The following is a 20,318-nucleotide window of genomic DNA, read 5'->3' on the forward strand; positions in this document are numbered from 1 at the left end:
TATCATACTCTCTGTTTTTAACTGTGTTCTGTCAGATTCATCAATTCTGGCACGTGTTTATTCCAGACTGTGGAGATACTTCACACCTCATGTTTCTCCTTTCTACTCACAAGGCTCCGTTTTTAACTCTGTGTTCTTGAGACCTCTTGTGGCTGCACACAGACGCAACTCGAAACACTACAATATCAGATACCACCACTCTTATCAGTTCTCTTAATGTGGCTGGGTTTTTGTTTTTCATCAAGAACACAGAAGCCAATGGTAGAAACACTTGTTGTGAATTATTATTTTGAAATGAGATGCAGCATCTGTCAGAGGGGACATTTTTTAATCAGGTCCTTATTGTTTTATTATTAAAGCAATATTGTGTGTTTACACAGGGTAAATAAAGGTTCCCTCACCGATGCTGCAAGCCATAATCCCAAATTATTGAATATAAACATAACCAATGTGATTTTTTCAAAGAAAAGTGTGAGATTTAAAAAAAACATTGTTAAGAAGTTATTCCAGTGTATTAAGTATTCAGCTGTCAATTTATATTATTACAGAAGCAAGAAGGTTGTCAAATGAAGTCAATTGAGGTCACATTTATTTACAAAGCACATTCAAAGTAACATCTGTTGATTTGTGTGCTTTAGAATAATAGGGAAGGAAAAACAATACATGTTGGAGTCATAAAATAGAATCAGGCTTTGATTTTAGATACTAAATGATCATGGCCACAATGTCTCTCTCTCTCTCTCTCTCTCTCTCTCTCTCTATCTCTCTCTCTCTCTCTCTCTCTCTCTCTCTCTCTGTCTCTCTCTTGCTCTCTCTCTCTAATTTGAAAGTAAGTACTCATTTTAATGTGACATACAATCTAATTCTAATTCCAGTTCTATCTAAAAAATATGATATAAATAATCATATGGGTAAAATATATATAATTAATGACTATAAAGTCATTGTGCATTTACTGTTGATCGTTATTTCTATATTGTTTTATCACAAATAAACTATATTCACACCAATGAGCAGGTGAAATAAGAAAAGATAAGAAAAGATAAGATGAGATGAGATAATATAAGATAATATAAGATAATATAAGATAATATAAGATAATATAAGATAAGATAAGATCAAAAAACACATGACAAGATAATTCCTTCATTGGTCGCAACCAAATTTACATGGGCTTAGAGAAAAAAGAGAAATACACACTCAGTAAAGGTAAAAGAATACATAAACTCAAGGATCAATGAAAACTGTAAATGTACATGGTTAATAAAATAAACACAGCGTAGAAAGATAAAAACGGATCGTTGCACACTTCTTTTTTTTTTTGTCGTCAGACGGCCTCCTGTCATCATGTGTCTGCTTCAATGACTCAACAGCTCACACTCTGGTTTGACAGCTGTGATGATGGGAAACAGAAAAACATGATCAGTGGCTGAATCGATGACAGAGCAAGCAGCTACTCAGGAGAGTGCATAGGCTTCCTCCAAGTGGTAAATCAAACTGTACCAAATACCACACACTCATGGATATCAGTCCTCTAAACATGCCTGATTTACTTAATCAAGATCTTGAATTTTGTCAAAATGGTAAAAAAAAAAATTAAAAAGGCCTATCTTGCAATTTTAGAGAAAATTTGTTTCTTTATCATGTGATGGGGCGTTTTTAATGATTTTGTGACTTCTGTACCTTTGTAGTTTATTGCCATTCTAGGGAGGGGCATTGCTGGATGATATTTGGACCGGCAGCTGGGAGCTGCTCCATGCCCTTGTTCCTGCTTAGTCTAACACACACACCTATCCACAAGATGTATGTAAATATGGAAATTTGCTAATATACACCACAGAAAGGCCAGAGTTAACATTTCAGGGGAGGCAATTGTAAAAGTTTTTTAAAACCCTGCTGGCTGACTTGCTGTTTCACTTTGAGCTGTGTGGTAAATTTTATTTATTTTATTTTTGTGTTTGTTGCCCTTGGGTGAGCCTGAATTTTGCATGTTGGAATGATACTGAAAGCTCTGCTGTTATGCTTAGTCATGGATTACAGCGTTTCCGATTGATTGCCGATTATAGTTTTTATCATTAAATCTTCATGACCACGACTACCAAAAATAAATTGTCTATAAACAGCTATCAGCAACGTTATCAGGGCTTTGTTGAGGCCGATCAATGTGTTTATATGGCTGGTTTGGAAATAATTCTCTCTGAGCTATCTATAACTTTTTCAAAATATTTGAAACTTGATCATACACAATAAAAAACTTGATTTGGTCGATCAGTGATATCAATTATTTTTAAAGCGGCAACAGCCTATATGTGCAGAAGTGAATAATTGTGGCCATCATGCGTGTAAAAAATACCTCATCTAGAAAGAGTTACCGAGACATAAAATATATATATATAATAGTTTGTTTTGTCTCAAATCTCTTTTACAAGTTAAAAACTGCAAATATTTTTTTTTTTAAACCAAACTAAATTGTTTAATTAATGGACAGACAATCTTTTGGGTTGTTCCACAGTATAAGGAAAAGTTTGATTCTCACTCAAATTTAATAATCTCTCAATTAGAGAATAGTGTAATTACCGGTTGCTATTTGCTCATGTATTATAGGATGTGGCTGTGCCTGTGACATGTCGGATCCTGGGTTTCTTTATTAGCACAGAGGTGACTCAGCCAACTGAGAGTCTGCACAGCTCAGGAGGTGAAAGTGAGAGCGATACCCTCAACCCCCTACCTCAAAGTCTCACATGACAGACAGTGTTGATATGTGACGCTGAGGATGAACATTACATTTTATTTAGCTGACTATGGACACGGCCAGTTGCAGGGCAGCAGTAGGAGAGGGAGAGAGGGAGGAGGATGCTTTCACGGGGGTCTTCTGGCTTCAGCAGGCAACGGAACACATTTGTGGACATGTGACCATTATGTTTTCAAGCCCCTCCCATCCCCCCCTTGCCATGAAGGAGATGTTGGTGCTGGTGCTGTGGAAAGTATGTTTTTTCCCAAGAATGAGTTTTTTGCATGTAAAAGTAAATTTTCTTGCTTTGAACTCAATCAACTGTTATGTCAATACAAATTGAATCAGGTATAAAAACTTTTATCATACATGTTGGTGAACTTCCAACATATAAAACCATGTGATTGATGCTAGCTGAAGATTAGCCTGAATTGCTAAGAGATGTTGTTTTTTCCAAAATGCTGTGGGGTAAAGTGAGACATGAAGCGCAAGTTAAGTTTAGTCTAAAACATATTTTAGTGTCATATTACATTACTAGTTTTAGTTATAGTAACGTGATAGTTTTAAAGTGGAAAAAGTAAGTGGAACACTTTCCCCCCTCGATTTTTCTGGTCTGTCTCACTTTACCTCATAGCTGGGGTACAGTGAGACACAAGACCACTTTTGAAAAAACAATCATATTTTCAATGCCCTTTGTCCTGAAGACATTCTGATCATTTCCATTGCCAGGAACCACCCTGAATTAATGAGAAATGTGTAAATTTGACGGATAAATAATTTTAGCTCGCCTAGAGGGGAGCAATTGTAAAAAATGTCTCACATTACCCCACTCTCCCCTATATATATATATATATAATATATATATATAATGTGAGACATATATACATACAGATTAAAATAGTTATAGAGTATTTCAAATAAATGTAAATACATGCAACTTTATTTTAGGTAATTATTATTATTATTATTCTAAAAGTAAAAACATAAAAATGTGGATACAGAAAATCCTTTTTCAGCTATTTTTTATTTAATACGGTGACATGATAAAAAAAATCCATGATGCTGATCATTCATGTGATCACTTTTTTCTTTGATGTGCAGGTAACACTGTTATCTAGTGACTGGAGACCTGTAGTATTTTATATTGGATATCAATAGAGTGTGTCATTTTCCACAATATAATTTTGACATTTTGAAAAAGCAGAATCATGTTGTTAAAAACATCTTACAGCTAGATCTTCCTGCCTATACCTTATTATGAATACATTTATTTAATTAGCAAATGTTATTGGTGCCGAAAATGTTTTATGCAGCTCACCTCACAAGGGAAACCTCCTCCCAATCCAAGCTCTACCAACCTTAAAGCAGTCCTGACCGGACACTGCTAAAACTTTATCGTTATCTTTGGAGTGGCCAGTCGCCACTTCAAAAGCACATTCACTCACACAGACACACAGACACACGCATAGTCACATACACATCTTTATATACACCGTAAGTAATTTGTGTTTTTATACTTTATTATCTTCATAATAAATGTTTAAAGTGTTGTTTACATTAATGTTGAATATTATTGAATGTTGCCAACCTCTACACTGTCTAGATCTCTATCTCTTTCAACTTTGCTGACTTTCTATATTGTAATTTTGGTTTATAGTTGTTTAATTGTAAATCAGAGCTCCAAATTTGTAGTGAGAACTTTCATGAGATATATATATTCAATATTTTATTTTATAAACAAGTGAATTGTTTATATAATCTATAAATATAAATATATTATTAAATAACAATATTTGTAATATTATTATTCAATATTTTATTTTGATAACCAAATTTATTGAATGCTGAAAGTCACACCATTTAATGGTATCACGTTTAATGCATTATTACACCACACTAGTTTGTAAGAGATTTGTGTAGTTATGTGTTACTTTATGCTTTGTGAAATCAGTTGTGAAATAATGAATAGATATTATTGTGCATATATTTCTGTAACGAACTGCTTATGTTAGTGAATTTCATGGAAATGACTTGTCGTGATTTTGTTCTGTCTTTCTCTTGAGGCGAAACTCTAAACGATCAGGTTTCTCATGTGCTTGTTTGACAGGTTGCAAACAGGAAATGTCACAAAACGTTGCAACACAGGCCAACATTTCACAAACTCTTCATATATAAAGCCCTTTCTTATAAACACTGCATCTCATATTACAGGTTAGGAGTTAAAAGCAGCTCATGGGGATTCAGCTTCACCTCTTTCATTTACCAACAAGGGTTTTCCTGTTGATTCTTTGACTGGAACAAGAGTAGGGCTGCAACTAACGACTCTTCAGATAGTCGATTAGTCATCAATTATTGAAACAATTAATCAACTAATTGGATTATGAATGACACATGTTAAAGAAAGAACCCCATCCCCATGCCCATTTTACCACAGTTGATATGGTTCCTTGGGGTCTTAATGAAATGTCTGTAACATATATGGTAAAAATACCACAAGGATCATTTAAAACAGCACCTTTTACCCTGTCTAAAACAGCCCTCCTCAGATTGACCTGTTTTGAGTGCCCCGCCTCCCCTCTTAACCCCCCTCACCTCTCCTCGCAGTGAACGCAGGTGAAACATTGGTCTGGTCTGAAAAGGACAGCCTGAGGAGTTTATACCATGTGCAAGACTCGTGGCACATATAGATGAAAACATAACGTTTGCAGAGATCATAAGAAAACTGAGGTTTCTAAGACACAGGCGTGATAATGTGATGAAGACTGTGGCTAGACCTTGACGGCGGCCCGCCAAGCAAAGTACATACAGTATGACAGGAACAATGATGAAGCAGATATGGTGCGTTTTAAGTGTGGCACCAAAAGCCACAGAGCGAGAGCATGTCAGCAGAAAACATGTTGTAATCACTTCAAAAGTGACACACACTTGTAGGCTTAAAGACAGACAGGAACGGCGTTAAAAAAGTCTCTGAAGGAAAAGGCGGCGATGGCACAGATTATGCTTTTAGGATCAAATACGAAGAAACAGGGATCTACACAGGAGCTACCTCACACAATGCTGAGAAAGGCATTGTTTATACTGTCCTACCACCAGGACATCTTCTCTGTGAAGGCGGCGACCACCAGCGGAGTGATGAGATTTTAAATCTATGTTGATCTGTGTGTGTGTCTGTGAAGATGAAACTGAACTCTAAACAAATGCAGTGTGTTAGACGGGGGTGGGGGCAGGGGCAGTTTGGGCTGAATATGTGGAAAATATGTGGCCTTCACACAGTGACCTTTAATAGTTGTTGCTGGCTGGTGTTAATCTTGAAGTTAGTTAGAAAGAGTGTGTGCGTCACATCGCAGTTCAGTCTCGCACCTGTCTGATAATGCAAAGAATTCAAGCGGCTGGCCCAGGTTCTGAGGGGCAGTTAAGAAAGGCGTTGTTTTGTCAAAAAAATTGCATGTTTACTTAAGACCCACAAGGTGTCAGCCGTGTCAAGGCTTGTTTGTCCCTTTTTCTAAACAGTCAGAAATGTGGAGATTTGCCCAGCAACTGTCAAAGGAGGGGCCAAACTGGGAGGGCTCCTCATCATTTCCTGATTCCAGTGCCAAGAGGCTGGGACCACACCTGCGCACAATCAAGGCAGAACCAAGTTTAAACCACAGCGCCCCCCCCCCCTCGTTATTGACCAATCCTGTTCTACCTACTGTTATAGATATTACAACCGCCGTCCGTTCGGTGCGACTCTTGTCTTCCCCGGTGCTGCTAGAGGGCCGGGGCTGTGTGTTGGGTGCCCATTGCTTCTAAATAAATACCTGTTAAACCACACGAAGACAGGCTCTTATCATATTTGGGATAAAAGAACACGACAGGAGCCATGGACGTCTTCAAACAGGGAAAAGACGTTTTGATACACAAATACCACATATTATTTATTTATTGATTACATTATATATATTTAAAATTCATGTGCGTAGCATTATTTACACTGAAGTATTGTCAAGATATACAGACAGGACATGAGATATTAGCCCACTGTTACTTTGAAGATGTCTTAAAGTTGCAAAATGTAGGCAGAATAAGGGCAAGACAGATAGACCCAAACAAGAATGTGAAGTATGGAATCACAGTAAATTTGTCCAAACCAGAAATAGAAACCCTGATAGAAGAGCAAAGGCTCCCTTACAAATAGTACACAAAAAGTGACACAGTACAGGCAACGGAAAAATTCCTTGCAGATACAGCTCCATCTGACAACGGCACAGAGCTCACAAGCAGGGATTTCCAAACACTGTTAAGGAAAAAATGGATTAGACATGAAACATCCTCCCCGTATTCACCCCTACAGAATGGTACCGTTTAGAGAGCCTGGTGGACTCTTTTTGAGATGGGTGGGTGTATGCTAGTTGAAAGTCAGCTCACAAACAGCTATGGAATTACGCAGTCCAAACGGCGGCCATAGTACGTAACAGATAATTTAATAGGCGTACAGGGCAAACCCCTTACCTAAAGCTGACTGATAAAAAGCCTTACTTATCTGCAATGCAGAAGTTTGGGTCCGTATGTTAATCAAACAAAAAAGACATGGGAAAACTGGATTTCAGGTCTGACGAGGGACGCCTTGTGGGTTATGACAAAAACAGCCCTGCGTATTTGATCTTTCACCCAGATACTGACAAAGTACAAAAGCACAAGCTAGTTCAATTTGTGAGCTAGGTAACTGTAGAGTAATAGACACAGACACTTGAGCCAGACCAAAATTATCACTATGACAGTGTGATGCAGCCTAGAACTAGCAGGATGGTGAACCTGAGAGGGGGAGGAACCCACCTAGAGACAGGAGAAAACAAGTCTTTGTTACTGAAGACAGTGATATTGATGGGATTCATACTACCATAGACTACTGCTACAGAGCAGAATGTGGCGTCTCACAGACATTTAAAGAGGCTTTGATGTCAGCTGACTCAAAAGAGTGGATCAAAGCCATGGATGAAGAAATCCAATAGTTAAACAAAAACAACACGTTTACCCTGACAAATCTGCCAAAATGCAAGAAGACAGTAGGGGGTTAATGAGTTTACTCTATCAAAAGTGATATAAAGGAACAGAAAAGTACAAAGCAAGGTTTTTGCCAAGGGCTACAACCAGAGGGTGGTTATAGACTATGGAGAGACGTTTCCCCCAACGGCCAACTTGACTAGTGTAAGTGAGTTGTTACAGAAAGCAGCACAGGAGGACCTGCTATTACACCAGATGGATGTAAAAACAGCATATTGGCACGCTCCCATAGATATGAAATCTACATCGACCAACCAGAGGGTTACGAAGAAAAAGATGTAGATCTAGTGTGTAAGCTGGAAAAATCCCTTTATGGTCTAAAACAATCTGGCCGAAATTGGAGTAGGATTTTGACCTGATAATTGCGGCTAGCAATGAAGAAATGTTGACGTAAGTGAAAGGGATGCTTTCCGCCAAGTTTAAAAGGAAAGATTTCGGCAGGCTAAAGTACTTTCTGTGTATAGATTTCAATCAGTCTGATGGATGGTTAAAGATGTCACAGGAAAATGATATATATCTAGAGCAGCTACTGGAACGTATCGATGATTACATTACACGGAAACAATAGTGTATGAGGACAATCAGGGAACAATCGCCCCTTGCCTACAACCCTGTAAGTAGAGAGCGATGTAAGCATTTGGACATAAATTACCACTCCATAAGATCTAGTGTGAATGAGGGGAAAGTAACTCTGGTGTATTAACATTTATTTTCAACAGCAGAGGTTTTTTGTTAGTGTCAGAGGGAGATTTGTGATGATCAGTACTCACTATTTGCAGCATTGGATATCAGCAGCGGTGCAGCCAACAAGCAGCAGACCCAGCCTGTCCACTCCAGGACTCTCATCTTCAGGTCTGGACAGGTAATATTTCGTAAGGTTTCTCTAAAATTTCTCGCACATGGCTCATGCTCTCAAACACAGGTTTCTTTACACGTGACTGACAGCCCTGTGACACAGGCAGGCGCCACTGATGTCCTCTAACATAGAGACAATGGACCATCGTTAAGAACCATTTAGAAATGAAAAGAGATAACAATCGCCCAAAATTCCTCCCCACTCAAATACCATTCAGATATCATCAGGATGTGTTTATTCCTCTTAAGTGGAACCAATTAAAGTTACTGAATATCTCTCTTCTGTATCACAGAGCTGGTTTAAATCCTTCTGTAGTAAACCCACTGAAGAATAAAAGCTTAATAGATGTTTGCACCTAAGCGGTTTTGTATTTACATAATCTACTGCCGAAAAACTGCAAATGGAACCAGGATTAGTATTTATGGTATTTAATTACTATATAGAAAAAATAACAGTGAATAGAATATATTACATAGAGAATAATCACAGAGAAGTAATTTAAACTTACAGTGAATGACCCCATAGGGTAAAATTCCTTAAATAAGAAGTTTAGGAGAGGATGATGATAATTTGAGTTGACCAGGTTGAGAGCTGGTGTAGACAGCTGCTTGTCAAGTTGCATTGAGATTCTGAGTAGCGGCGTGGTTTCCCCTCCTCCTGTATTTACAGAATTGAATACTGTTCCACCAACCCCTGCAAAAAATGTAGAACTGAAATAAGTACAACTCATTCTGCACATAATGATTCACCCCCGGCTCAGAAGAGCTTTCATATGTAAGGCACCAGACCACCATCACCTCAGATTATGAAAGTGACTCTATTTCCGACATGTAGCCCAATTTGACTGGTAAGATACAACTTTTACAGGTACTTCTTCATGAAAACTGATTTTATAAGAACCTTCTTCAGTATAATCTTAAAAAGCAGAGAAGTCAATGTAACAGAAACATATCCAGATTAGTTTTCAAAAGAATACCTGAAAAGTTCATCATTAAATAAAAATAATAAGTGCAATGAATGAACCATTTCTGCATACAGTATTCTTTTTTTTGTAACAAGAACTTTGGGTTTTGCCTTGATGCATGAAAACAACTAAACAACAATTAATGAAAACCTCAGTTTACTTTTTTTTTTTTACATATGTACATTTTACTTTTATACGTGATGATTCTGTTGGATCCATCCTCCTTTATCCAGGTGATTCTTCAGTCTCCACTTGCTATGGAATGTCAACAGAACAACAAGATCATCCAGACTGGAATCCTCTGTACGTTTTACCATCCAAAATGAGCAAATGGAAAAGGTCCATGAGCTGAAGGAAAGTCCCGCTGTTCACCTCACAGCTTACTCTGACAACACAGTATTTCTGAAGCATATCGTAAGCCCATCATAAGTTCAACAGGGCAGTTATCTCGGGGTAGACCGCCCTCTTGCCCCTCACTGGCATATAATACCTGATCTCCTTCCAAAACCTGGAGGAAGGAGAGAGGGACGGTGACAGCTTTGCGTCCCCTTCACCCTTCTCCTCATCCTCTCTCCTCATCATACATGTCCTCCTCCTTTGCCTCTTCCTTTGATCCTTCCACCAACACAATGCACCCTGCTTCTTCCTCAGGTGTTGCATCGACTCCGGGAAGAGAGCCAGCTGAGCCGAGGTGATCTCTTCCAACTCAACCAGAACCACCTGTAAAGCAGCAGCTCAAGTCAGAACCAGGATACTGTGTTTCAGTACGTAACTACGGAAATCAGACAATAGCCGATGGACTCAACAAGCAAATCATGCACTGTGTGCCAAATAAACCATTAAAAATGTTTAGGGGGGGGGGAAATTGGGACAAAAAAACTCCACTGGACCTGGGTTGCACTAAAGACCTTCCTCTATGCAGGAATTACATTTGTGTCGGTAAAACATTTATCCCCTGTCAACAATCGTCTGGTTTATTCACCTTGAGCGATCCCTCCAGTAGCATTTTGTGCATTGCTATCGCTGTTGTTGTTCTTAGAGAGGTTGTTATTGTTTCTGCTCGAGCTGCTTGTGCTGCTTGTGTGTTTTTTGCTGCTGAAAGTGGAGGCGGTGTAGAGCAGGAGTAGGCGCCGGCTGGCTTGTATGTTCTCCTCACCTGAGTCCACTATGGCTGGAGGGAGGAAACAAGAAGATGGAGAGAAGTGTTGGACTTCCATTATAGAAATAGACCCATGTAACTTTGACTGGCCTCCATCTATGAGTTAATACAGTGTCGTCTCTGCCATGCAGGTGACTTACCCTCCCCGGGTACACAGTCACGGCCTGCTATGAAGAGTTTGTAGCCACAGGCCTTTTCCAACACTCGGGGCAGAGTCTGGAGGGTGAAAGTCTCCACCTCCTCGCTGAATCCGATGGCACAGGGCTGTAGGCATGCCACGTAGGCGTCATACAACCTCCCATCCATATCTGACACAGGAGAGAAGAAGAGCTTATCAAGGGCATGGGGATACATCTCGACTCATTCTGTGGTCTGAAGGCACACACTACTAGCCTGACGTTGTCAGACTCACAATTCTAGTCAGAATGTGAGTCTGAGACCGCTCCATTGGGCTGTGATTATGGGGCGTGTTTCAACTGACCAGGAAATAAAATTCCTCTTCGCTCAATTGGATAGACCTACAACCAATCAGAGCAACGTAGTATGTGACGTATGTTAAGCGAAGCATTGTGAGTTATTTACTAACGCCGGGTTCACACCGGACGCTGAAGCGATGCTGAAGCGACGCTTCAGCGCAGCGCCAAGCCTTAAATAACAGCTGGCTCCCATCCACTCCCATGTTAAAACTTTGTGCGGGTCACACCGGAGGCTGAAGCACCGCGCTGCACCAAGGCTGCCTTGCACCGTGCAGCGATCGTTTCGGCGTCGAGTCTATTTCTTGCGCTTGACGCGAGTGTATCGCACCAGGAAACACACTATCTTAAACTATATTGATGACATATTTTATATGATATAAATGATCAAATATGCATCCCATACTTTGAAGTCCCTTTCTGTTGTCCTGGAGTTTTAATTTGACCAATGACATTATTAAATGTCCCCCTCTGCCCATCCACTACAGCCACACAAGCAGTGATACAGATAAAAAGAGAGAGAGAGGGGGCTACGTATACATAGGCTTGAGTGGAGAATACGTAATTTACCCCTGACACCCGACATTTAACGGAGCAAACAGCGTAGTTTTTCAACATGGATGACATTAAATTAATAATTGAAGTGGAGAAGTACAGTGAGTTGTAAGATCCTTGGAACATTTTGTATAAAGCTCTCCAGCGGCAGGCATGTTTGTTGAAAACGAATTCAACCCAAGTTTCACATTAAGCTTTAACCCCAGAAGCGGCAGATCACAGAAGGTAAATAAGAAAAGGCAAAAGGACTGACGGTTGGTTTGTTGTGTAGATGCGGACGGCAGGGTCGGTGCTGGTAAATATCTTCCATTCGTCAAACCAAAAGACGTCAACGAAGGGCTGCCCAGCACCCGGGACAAAGACACTGCACAACTGGCTGAAACGACTTCCTAAACATATACAAAAATAATAACATCAGTTATTTTTGATTAGATGTTAGGTTTCCATTATTTTCCAATTGACAGAAACTGTAACTTAGGTCCAGACACTAACAGGATGTCTGAAAATAGTGCTGTTTGCTAAAATGTGCGTTTCAGGTGCCAGAAAGAAAAGATGAATTTCCACAATCTACAATTTTTTTATTGAAGTATGTTTGGGCCTGAAATAAGAAACAAAAAATGTCGAGATTCAAATGTTTGATCTCGATATTTCCGTTAAAGATACAAAAAAGTTTCAAAATGTCATCGTCAATAATCTCAGAATGCAACAAAAAAATCTATTTAGGATTTATTTTTACCTGAAAATGTTTAAATTTGTCATTGAAGCAAAAAAAGAAAAAAAATCTCCCTTGACAATATTTTTCTTTATGCCCAATGGGCCTCTATACTTTTGTGAAACAGGGTTTCACAACTCTGTAATCATTAATGGTTTATGGTTTATAAATATTAGGTTCACAGTAGGTCACTGTAGCATTGTGCATTTACTCGGATGTGACTCACCTATCTGTGCACTGATTGTTCCATTGGTTGGTTCACGCACTTGTGGAACCATTGAGTTCTCTGAAAACACAGATAATATGAAAGACTGTGAAGGAGGCTGAGTGCTTCTCATCATGGAAAACAACATTTTCCCAGATTCTAGATCCACACCCCTGATCCAGATCCGCACCAACATTCATAAGGATGTTACATTATAATCCATCCATCAGTTTTCGATTAATCCTGTCAACTAACGAGAAAACACATAACCCTCTTCGGCGAAGGTAAATTCCATGATATTGTTTTTTGGTATACACCAATAAACTGGTCAAATGTTTTCTACATTTCAGGCATTTAAGTTCCTCTCTTGTAAACTAATTTTCTCACCTATGACCAATCGTCTCCGACACGGATCCTGTGACACCTCCGAGAGTGAAGTGAAGTGTAGCTGTGATTGTTTTTAGCGTTCACCTTGTTGATCAGCAGCTTGGAACTGTGCCTGTAGATATAATTGTCCTTTTCATTCTGTAAGGGCTCACAACCCTAGAAGAAGAAAATAAATATAAGTCAGGATTTTCTCTATTTTCAACATCGTTTATGGTGCACTACTTTAATAATCCACAACTACATGTAAATAAATGTCCATTTAATTTCTTTAAAATCGACAAAGGAAGTATTAGTTATAACATGAGTGTTGATTGACAACAAGGTGAACAGACAAGTTCAAGTATTAAAGAGTATGAAGGCCATGTGAGATATTTAAATATATTCTCGAATTATTGTGACTTTTTTTGCTTGTTAAATTAAGACTTTATCCTCTTAATATGATGGTTATTTTATCTTTAATTATCTCCATGAAATTATGATTTTATTGTACTGATATCATGAGTTGAGTTTTTTCATGAGGAAATACACCTTACCTCTCATAAATGTATAACTTTCATCTTGTAAATTTACGGCTTTATTCTCCTAATATATATGATACATATTATTCTTGAGAATTTATGATTGTTTTCTTATAATATTGCAACGTAACTCTTATATAGGGATGCACCAATATCAAACTCCTGGCAGATACAGATGTTTAAAACAACAATCTAGCCGATAGTCGATACCGATACCCTTTTGTGCTAGGAAAATAATTAAATCATTATTTAAAAACCACTATTTTAAATTATTTCAGCCTTGTATAACTCTTATCTTTTAATGAGCACAAATTCAATTCGATTCATGAAACAACTTTAATTTAACTAAACTTTATTTAAAGGAGACAAATTATGCCCGTTTCACCACAGTTGATATGGTTCCTTGGGGTCTTAATGAAATGTCTGTAACATATTTTGTTAAAAATACCACAAGGATCATCTAAAACAGCACCCTTTTTACCCTGTCTAAAGCAGCCCTCCTCAGATTGACCTGTTTTGAGTGTACCGCCACCTAGGGATATAATCTGGATGCCAGATTGGCAGGCTGCAGAAAACAGCGGGAGGGGGCTTGGAGAGCCCCCTCACCTGCACCACAGAGGATCAAGCAGCGCAGGTGAGACCTGTTAGATGATTGGTCCTGACACTTAAAAGGCAGCATCTTGGCCGCCTCAGGGCCCTCAGAGCCTGGAGAAACTGGAGAGAAGCTGGACTAGGCTGGAAAGCTAGTTACTTTGTGTTAAACTTTATGTTTGTTCACGTGTGTGTGGTGGCAATAAAAGATGTTAAAAAACACCAATTCCGTCTCTGGCTGTGTGTGGGAGAGCCCCGGACCAGCAGGCAGAGTCGGAGCTGGTGCGGATGATGGAGGACGTGGTGGCCGTGTATCAGGAGGAGGGAGCAGGGTACAGTCTGGAGCTGGAGCCGCTCCTCGGGCAGGTGGAGAGGGAGGCGATGCTGGCGGAGCGTCTGCTGGCCCAGCAAGGGACTCGCTCCTTCTCCAGCCTGCCACATCGCGCCAATGGAGGAGGTGATTGCGGCCCCAATTTAGCGTGCGGCGCAGGAGGTGACTGCGAGCGGGGCTCCAACTCTGCGTCCCTGCACTGCTCTGGAGAGGCTGGCGGCCGGGGTGCCGCCGATCCTGCCCCCTCGCGCAGCTCTGATCGAACCTGTGTGGTGCAGATGAGGGTACTCTCCCAGCCCCATCACCTCCACACATATCAATGAACATCGCCCCATGCCATCGGTGAAAGTCACGTTTATTACAGATGCGGAGATGGCAGTAAACAAGGCGAATATCGTCTGCTACCGATGTACGGCCGATACATCGGTGCACCACTACTCTTATACTATCATGACTTTTTTTTTGAATGCTCTGATTTCTTCCTCTTTGAATGGCCTTAATACTCGCAGAAAAGGGTGCCACCTACAGAAAGTTAAAGGATGTTTCAAGCAAATAGAGAGCTAAAAAATCAAATATACCAACATTTTATCAAAGTAGCTCTAATAAGTAATCAAACAGTCATGTCAGATGATTACGTAAGTTAAATTATCTGAATAGATGAAGCGATGGAGAAAACTCACTCTGTGCCAAGTGAGGGAGACGCTGACATTGTAGCTGAACAGTTTAGAGATGTGAGTCTTCAGGGGACAGGAGAGTTGGTCATTGATGCCTTTTGTGAGTTCTTGACGAACTTTGTAAGGCTTACCACATTCTCCAGGAAACGGCAGGTGAACGACCAGCTTGGTGGCCTGTCTGTAGCACCGAGAAGGAGTTCTGTAGGAAATGAAGCAGAAATTGATATACTTCCTCTCTTTTACTTTTAATTTTCCATTGATCTGCTGAATCATGAGATTTTGTAGGATAAGAATAACAAAACCAACTGTCAAACCTCCTGAAAGGTATAAATGATGATTAAAAAAGATGATTGAAGTTGTTGGTGTCTTTCTCCATGTTTATTTAGTATCCGATCTTTCTGATTGGTGAACAGCTACTGCAACAGGTCAAGCTGATACTGCCCTATAATGGACCATGGGATTACCTCAAGTGTTCCTTTTAGACTGTAATTCATCAGGAACAGTTTGAATATTGGGGTTTACCATCTTTGAAATAATAACAGGATTTTGCACAATATAGACAGACAAACATAAGGATATATTTTCTGCTGCTTCTTTCAACTTGTTTTTGCTATTTCTATCCCTGCTCTGTACCTCAGTATGGTCACATATTCCCCGCTGTCGTCCAGCGTCACATTCAGAAACAACAGAGTCTCCCCTCGCACCAGGACTCGACCCGTCTGGCTGCTTATCTCTTCACCCATCTTGGAATCTAACCATGTGATGTTGTAAGGGACGGTGTTGAAGTCGAAGATGTCTGGAGACACCAAGGTGCTTTTCAGCATAGCCATTTCCCCAGGAACAGAGAACACCTTAAACTCGAGTGTTTCGTTGATACAGTCGTCTGCATCTAAATGGAGGATGGATTTGTCTACTTTAGTTACTCAATAGATGGAGGTTACAGCTAAATTATTCTAGCTAGAACACGTTTGTCAGACAAGGCCAGGCTGCCTTAATTATATATTCAATTACAAAAAGTGTTTTTAGAGCAAGTTTAAAACATTTCTACTTGTTGGGTGTTTTTGTCTGTTTACTACAGCATTAATTTATAGCTCGGAGGTTTAGAGCTGCCCAGAGGACATTGAGCCTGACATTCAGTATTTTTCCATGATGATCTCATCACTAATGGATATTTTACTTTCTCTGATTCAGCTGGAACTAAAATGACTGGTCAGTTTGGGATGCAATAATTTAACGGATTCTGGTTTCCCATTGGTTCAGAGCCTGTGGTCGGCACTGCCTTCACTGACAAAGATAATAGGTGTAACAATGTTTATGCCAAAATAAATGTTATTAAAGTAGAATTAGTCTTTGTAGTTTCATTATTTCTTGTCCAGACGCGCTTCAACATATAAGGCTCAGCTGATAATGTTATACTGAGCTGCCTTGAGCCAAATGACATAATCGTAGAATGCTGTTGGCTTGTTGAAGCTTAGCTCATCTACTACGAATGGAAAGCCTGTATTGTCATTATACAAGGGAAAGCTGTGCGCTAAAATACACCATAACATATTTAATAGTTTAGAGCTAGAGCTGTGATGACACGTTACACATGCAGTTGTCTCAAAGGTCACAAGATGGCGTTAAAATCCTTCTGTACAGCCCTATGGACTAAGTCAGACATAAAAGCAAGAACAACAAATATAAAATGTTTTGCAAAAATATACAAATTCACACAAATGTGAATGATATGTTTGTGTGTGTGTGTGTGTGTGTGTGTGTGTGTGTGTGTGTTTGTGTGTGTGTGTGTGAAACTCGCCTTGTAGAGATCCTGAACAGATCCCATACAACCCGAAGAAAAAGAGAAGGCTTCTGAGTGTTGGAGTCTGCCTCATGGCTGAAAAACACACATATAAGCAAATGTAAGAAATTAACATGTGCTACAAGACAGAGAGAAAATCCTGTATATCCAACAGATTAACAACACATTTACAAATACAGCAATGATCAGCAGAAAAATCAATTTTTTCCTTCAGCCTACCTTCTCTTTCTAAAACGGTTTCTCCTCTGTCTCCCACCCTTCTTCTCCCTCTAAGCCACAGAAGTAGATCACAATCATTTTTAAGAGTCATTTATTGAGAAACCTCCCACAGAATGTGACGCGTTGGAGGTTTCAGCATTCCTGAACTCTATTAATTTCCAAGTGAAATTACTCAGAGCTGCCTGTAAGTTTATGAATGAACTCTGCAGACATGTTTCCACTTTTTGCTCAAACTTGTACAAAGACTTCATGTTTTGTACTAAGTCAGTCGGGTTTTGTTTGTGTGTGTGTGTGGCCAAGGTATGACTCATAATATTGAAATCGTTTTACTCAGTCAAACTACTAGAGAACTTGTCTTTATCATTGGGAAAATAATAGAAAAATGTTAATCTCAACATTAGGGTTGCAAAATTCCATGGGAATTAATGGGAATATACGGGAATAAACAGGAATTAACGGGAATAAACAGAACATTTTGTGGGTTATTTATACTAATTGTATTTACCTTGTCATATACAGACATAAATATAAACATTTTGTTTTGTCTTAGGCTGATCTGAGCCCTGAGGCAACTTTGGGCATTTGACTATATACTTCTGCATCTTTGTGTCATTCTTAACATAGGTCTTTGCATCGTATTTGCAAATGTACACAGCCTTTCCTTCTACATTTGCTTGGATGAAATGTCTCCACACATGAGATAGTGCCATGGCATTGTTCTGTAGAGTAGAATAACATGAGAAAAAAGCTTGTAAAAAAACACTAAAGCAATGCCAGAGATATAAATAGTTAGGAAAACAATTGGAATCGTCTTTAAAAATATTTTCCAATTGATGGATAAATTAATAGAAATAGGCTAGATGAACAGATGAACAATCCTCAATCAGCATGCATATATATTTTCCCCAGTAATATCATCAAAACGTACCTGACTAGTCCTGGACACTACAGCAGGGCTATTGAGGCCGGATGTAGTGTGCAGGATGCTGGGAATTATCTGCGCATGTGATCGAGAAATGCACAGTGCAGGCTTAAAATTCAACGTGCAGCGTGTGCTGCATTCCATAAATCTTTAGAATAGAGTTTTGAATGATGTTTTTATTGCTCAGCGTTTAATTTGTGTATTTATTTATTTTCAATATTGAATTTCCCATGGAAAGTTTCCGGAAAGTTTCCGGAAATTTACCGGAAATTGTCCACCCCTTTGCAACCCTACTCAACATATTGAGGTCAGGTAGGTGGTAGAAAATTTGTCTCCAGGGAATGACTAGTTCAACGTGAAATCCTCTGAAGTGATAGAGACGTGTATGAGAATGCTACTTTTATTTTACCCTCTACTGTCAAATGGTGGTAAGATAATCAGAGAACATTGTTGTTGACAGGATGTGGCAGAAATCTTGCGAATCAGCATGTTAAGAAAACATAGCCAAAGAAATTAAAAAAATAATTTAAGTGCTACAGAAATAGTAACCATTACATTTCATGATGAGCTTTGAAAGTTATTAAAAGCCCTAACACATATTTTTTTGGAGGCTGCTAAATATTTTGTTATACAAGTTATGAGTATTTTCATGTTCAATAGTAGGGTTAGGGTTAGGGTTAAAGCAGTTTTCATGACTCACTCTTCAACGCACATGGTTATATTGGTTGCAAAGGCAGAAGCTGTGACCTTGGTGTGAGACCAAATTTAAACAGGAAGGTGTGAAGATAACGACTGATCTTATCTACCCACATCTTCAACCACACGCTCACACATTGCTGGCAGTTACAAGTTAGTAGGCATCGTACCCCAAGTGTTTCATGAGATGTGCATTTGGAGGTGAGGGGGCTGGGAGAGCACGCTTCACCACAGAGTGATCAGTAAAGGTGAGACTGAGCTTTAAAGACTGAGCTGTAAAGCTAGTCGCCTGTAGTTGAAGTTTATTTGTTTGTTGAAGTGTGTGTCTTGACTTAATATAATGCTCACATCCAAATGGTTCGTCGCTGGCTGCTGTGGTGAGAGCCCTGTGGCATGGTCTACTGCCACAGTGTATTTTGAATGAAGCTTAAAATCTTTAATCCTATAGACACAACCTAAGGATTGTATACAATGAAAAAAGAGTCATGATCATGTGGTGTGAGTAACGTCATCATGATGTCACTACGATGTCAAAAAATGTAATCACGTTGAGTAATAATGCATTCAAATTTAGTGAGAGCAAATACTGTCAGTCAATAATTCAAATCTTGGTTGTACAGCCCATATTCACAAATCACAATTTGTCTCATAGCGCTGTAAAGGTTGCAGCATCCTCTGTTCTTAACCCTCAGGAAGTGAGGAAATCTACCCCAAAAAAAAACATTTAACAGGTAAATTCAAGCAATCTAGTTTTCATCATAATGGTACATATATATATATGAAGACTTTCAATCGGGGTTTAGAGCCAATCACAGTACAGAGACAGCCTTGGCAAAAGTCACTAATGACCTTTTAATAGCCTCAGATCAGGGACTTGTGTCTGTCCTCGTTCTGTTAGATCTCAGTGCAGCATTCGACACAATTGACCATCAAATTTTATTACAAAGACTAAAACAGTTAATTAACATTAATGGAACCGCCCTTAACTGGTTTAAATCGTATTTTTCTGATCGCTCCCAATTTGTGCAAATTAATGATGAGTCATCTGTGCGCACCAAAGTTAATCATGGTGTTCCACAGGGCTCTGTGCTCGGCCCAATTTTATTCTCATTATATATGCTTCCACTAGGAAACATTATCAGGACACACTCGGTAAATTTCCACTGCTATGCGGATGACACCCAGTTATATTTGTCAATAAAACCTGAACAAAGTAATCAATTAACTAAACTTCGAACATGTCTCAAGGACATAAAAACCTGGATGACCCGCAATTTTCTCTTATTAAACTCAGACAAAACAGAGGTTATAATACTTGGCCCCAAACACCTTAGAGATGCATTATCTAATGATATAGCTGCGCTAGACGACATTGCCCTTGCTTCCAATGAAACAGTCAGGAACTTGGGAGTGATCTTCGATCCTGATTTATCCTTTAATAGTCACTTAAAACAAATTTCTAGGACCGCTTTTTTCCACTT

At 39.3% G+C, this 20,318-nt stretch overlaps 1 pseudogene; it reads right to left on the bottom strand.

Annotated features, from left to right (window-relative positions):
• Nucleotides 1–9,042: 9,042 nt before the first annotated feature.
• On the bottom strand, nucleotides 9,043–16,640 carry LOC133967114 (interleukin-1 receptor accessory protein-like; annotated as a pseudogene).
• Nucleotides 16,641–20,318: the final 3,678 nt, after the last annotated feature.

This window comes from Platichthys flesus, chromosome 13, assembly GCF_949316205.1.
Source record: "Platichthys flesus chromosome 13, fPlaFle2.1, whole genome shotgun sequence".
NCBI classification, from domain to species: domain Eukaryota; kingdom Metazoa; phylum Chordata; class Actinopteri; order Pleuronectiformes; family Pleuronectidae; genus Platichthys; species Platichthys flesus.